Source organism: Lolium perenne, chromosome 1 (assembly GCF_019359855.2).
Source record: "Lolium perenne isolate Kyuss_39 chromosome 1, Kyuss_2.0, whole genome shotgun sequence".
NCBI lineage: Eukaryota > Viridiplantae > Streptophyta > Magnoliopsida > Poales > Poaceae > Lolium > Lolium perenne.
In genome coordinates, this window is record NC_067244.2 from 15,612,899 (window position 1) to 15,617,004 (window position 4,106).

At 43.5% G+C, this 4,106-nt stretch overlaps 1 long non-coding RNA gene across 2 annotated transcripts; it reads left to right on the top strand.

The window, feature by feature from the left end:
- On the top strand, positions 1–2,729 carry LOC127343302 (uncharacterized). 2 transcript variants are annotated; one of them, XR_011751871.1, is made up of 5 exons: positions 1–255; positions 337–412; positions 522–1,232; positions 1,628–1,737; positions 1,890–2,729. It is a non-coding gene; the product is annotated as an uncharacterized lncRNA (long non-coding RNA). The 2 variants fall into 2 exon arrangements; XR_007877158.2 differs by having other exon boundaries at positions 2–255; positions 1,628–2,729.
- The last annotated feature ends 1,377 nt before the right edge of the window (positions 2,730–4,106 follow it).

The window sequence follows — 4,106 nt, forward strand, 5'->3', positions numbered from 1 at the left end:
TAATACCGACAAGAATAGGAGCGACACGCTATTTTCTCATCTTCTCCGGTAAGCTGGACTGCTGGAGCAAACCATGGTGGGCGAAGGGGGTGAACTTGGCCGCGGCCCCTTCCTCCGGGCACCTTCTCTCTCGCGGATGCATCATTGAGCAGTCGAATAACTCAGTCTCGCACTTCCTCGCCGGACCAGATTGATGGCAAGCGGCTGTCCGGTGAAGTTGGCGGGCAGGTGGAGCGGCTGGACCGTGGATCGGCGGTAGATGACCTATCCCAAGTTCTTCGACTGCTCAATAAAGCCTATTATCCCCGTCTTCCTCAAGGACCTCACCTTCTGCAGGTCATCCAAGCGAGGACTGGACGCTCAACGGCCCCGACGACCGCCGCCGCAAAACTTTCTTTTCCCTCTCGTTCAGGTACCCACTACTCCCCGTGTTCTTGTAGAAATCGTTAGTTACAGAAGCTATATGAATCAATTTGGAATCGAGCGTTGTTAATTTTGCATGTTGCCAATGATTCCTCCAGGGACTTCAGGGACAAGAAGCGGCTAGAGATTCTACATGCAGGAATTCATAGATCATTAGATTAGGAATTCGTGCACTTGTTCAATTGATCCTTTTGCTTCGGCCTCTAGGTTACAATTTTGCTTCATCTATCTGTGATTGATCTTTGATGCGCTTTAGTTTATTTTCTGGATTGCAAAGTCGATGATTGATCTGTTAAAACCTTCCACAACTATAATATCTGTCTCTATCTCTATTACCTAACAAGGAGAAGATTGTTCCGTTTTCCGCCACTCCGTCGTTCAGTTTCGTCGCTTCATCCATTCCTCCGATCGCTCGCTCGCGCTCACCTCTTGGCCAATGCGCTGTTGCCCTGGCCCAGCCATACCCGCTCACACCGCCAGAAAATCATGCCCCGCCCCGAAGGCGACCTCATCGCCTCCATCTCACCCCCAATATTCTGCCACCGCCGCCCCAGACAATTTTCACGGAGTTGCTCGTCGTTGCAGGAGCGCGACGCCATCTCCACCTGCAGGTTCCGTCGCTTTCGCAATAGCCCATGCCCACGTACTCGGTGCAGGAAGGGAACGTGGATGGGCGCCGCCCCGACGCTGACGCCGCCGTTGTCCAAACCATGACCTGATGGAGGAAAGGCAGGCATTTCTTAGGCGCTCGCCGTTCTCAACACCTCACGCTCACTAAGCCTGCCGCATCACACTTCTTCGATCGCATGGTAGGTACTTAGAACAAGTAGGTAGATGCATGTTTGTTATTTTTCCTCATAGTCGAACTTGACTGCTACAGTCTATCTTTTCTACTAATTAGTTATCTTCTTAGATATGTAGCATTATAACATTAAAAAATGATGCATGTAGAATACATTTGACCATTCGTGTTGTTGGGGTTCACAGCTTTCTATTAACTTAATTGCTTCCAGTTGTCATCTCAAAGATAAATACCCCATGTTGATACACATTGTTTGAAATTGTAGAACAAAAAGAAAGGATGAGATGACTCAGTTGTCAAATCAAAGATCTCCTAAGTTCCTATTATTCTACTGTAAGCATTTGTGTATGCGCTGGTCTTGTGTCAATCATTTTGTATCTTTGGATTATTTTATTTATTCAGGTGCGTGTGGAATTTGCACTGTCGATTGCGATTGCAGACCAGTGAGGATGTGGTGGTGAAGGATGTTGTCGTTGCGGGAGAATGGGAGGATCTTTGCAGCTTTCTCTGAGGCACGTATTTTTGTGTTCTAGATGAATTTATTGTTCGCTTAATCTCTGAAGTCTTTTCTTGTACTGTTCAACTATGATTCCAAAGTTTGAAGAACAGTAGCATCATGCGCTGAATGAGGCAGCATTCTTACCGGATTTGAAATTATTTCCAGTACCAGCCACTAGAAGTAGATGATAATAATCTATTTCCAAGATGTCGGATCTACCTTGGTCTCGCAATATCTGCTACTCAACGAAACAGCAACAAGAGAAGAAGAAAGATAGAAGAGAAGATGAATAGAGAGAAATGCCGAGATCATCAAATTTGACGCGGCTGTCTTGGCCGGCGAGCTCCTCGTGGTGCTCCACGACGCGATGCGGGCAATCTGCTCGGGTGGCTAGGACTCGTTCACCAGTCCCCACATAGGGCACCTCCCGCTCGGCTACTTTCCTAGGCTTCTCCAACGCAAAAATCAGCAAAGCAACACTGTGTAAGCGATGATCCAACTTCGAGGCCACGCCGTTTCCATATCTGCCTCCAAACGCTTGTGCACCAAAGGCGAGCATTTTCTCCATCCTGCATTATGTTGTCTACTATAATTTTTCCTCTCGTCCATTACGTCCCCAAATGTAAGTCTAACCATGGCCGATTGAACTTTGTATCTGTCAAGGAAGGCATAAAGTTCTTGTTGGTTAGGCTGCCAATGTCTTGCGAGTTCATCGTGCCAACGAACCTCAAGCTCCTAGCCGTACCTCTGTCCCAGATGTAAGAGAACTTTCTTCACCGAAGCATGAGCAGCATTGGCTTTGTCTGGTTAGAGATCAGCCATGTTGAAGTTGGAGGACAAGTGCTCCCTCCATTATCTGCAACCTGCACATAAGCAACTATTTTATTGACAATATTGTTAGTTTGCAAATCTTCTGTCATATATCTTTGTAGTTGAAACTTGGAAGGAGTTCATGAACTCGATAATTCAGTACTCATTGTGTTTGTACTATTAGTTTCCCTTCAATTGAAGCTTGAACTACTACTCTTTATGCATACTAATGTTAAATGAATGTGACATGGTAGATGTACCGCAGTGATTTGTGCACTGCTAATTAAATTCCTCTGAACATGTCATCATTGAAACCTTCCAACAGTTAAAAAAATCCAATTTACACAATGGGTACTTATCTTCTGACCAATGAACTCATGGCATGATGGACATATTAGATCTCAACTATTCTATTTTTTGGAAGTTACATAAAAATACTGATTATGCGAACAAATTTCTGCCGAACTGTTATTGGTAAGAACTTTCTTTTTAATCAAGTTCGGTTACAGAGAAGATAGAAGTTGATCAACCTGGCTGGATGTTGCGTTTATCTGGCCATATGGCCCATTTTTAGTGGCGCAAATGAAGCTAGCTTGGGTTGCTAAGTTGTTGATTACGTAATTGCAATTCACTTTTGGGGATAGCCCCTTTTAGTTCTGTCATCGTGCACACACAAAATGCGACTTATTTGCAAAGAAAATTAGTGTTCGATTTTAATATAAGTATATCGTGTGTATTTTTTCTTCTAGGAAAAACAATATAAGTGCTCTGTGCAGACTGGACTTTTGGAGGGCCACTTTTGTGTATGGAAGTTGCGTGCTTCAGAACTTTATATAAAATTATATCTTGTTTTTTAGATTTATATTAATAACTGTTCAGATAAGTTCTTTATTTTTGTGTGAATGGTTCAAAATGTACTTCAAATATTAAATTAATGTCCCAATAATATTTTTTTTCAAAATAGATATAAGGTAGCACACCGCAGCTAACGGACGTATATGAGATAGCATGACAATGAAAAACTGGTTGTTGAAAATTTATTGCCTTGAGCTATCATGTGTTGCAATTAGATGTATAAATTGGTTCTCATATATAATTTTTTTTTAATGTTTCTCCGTAGCAACGCACGAGCATTCAACTAGTACGATGAGTTTACGAGTTTATTTGGCATCTGCTTGAGGAATTTTTGGAAAAGTGTTTTAAAGGTGTATCGTACACACTACCACGAAGCAGCTCCCCTCACATCTTCCTTTCCGGGCGACCGAGGGAGCCAATCCCTCCGTTATTCTCCTCCTCCTTGCCCCTGGAGGCGCCACCGGGGTAAGCCCGAAACGCTGGTGATGGGGCGGCGGGGATCTGGGCTCTTGGCTGGCATGATTATTAGTCGGGACAAAAAGCCCTCCGCGTACGTGCTGGGGCGAAGGACCTTCAGTCCCGGTTTGTAACACCAACTGAGATTAAAGGTTATTTCGTCAAATAAAAATTATCCACTTATGTTTCTAATTATTTTCACTCCTTCTTTTTTTCTATTTTTTTAGAATTTCTATTATTTCAGTTAGTTGACAAGTTTAG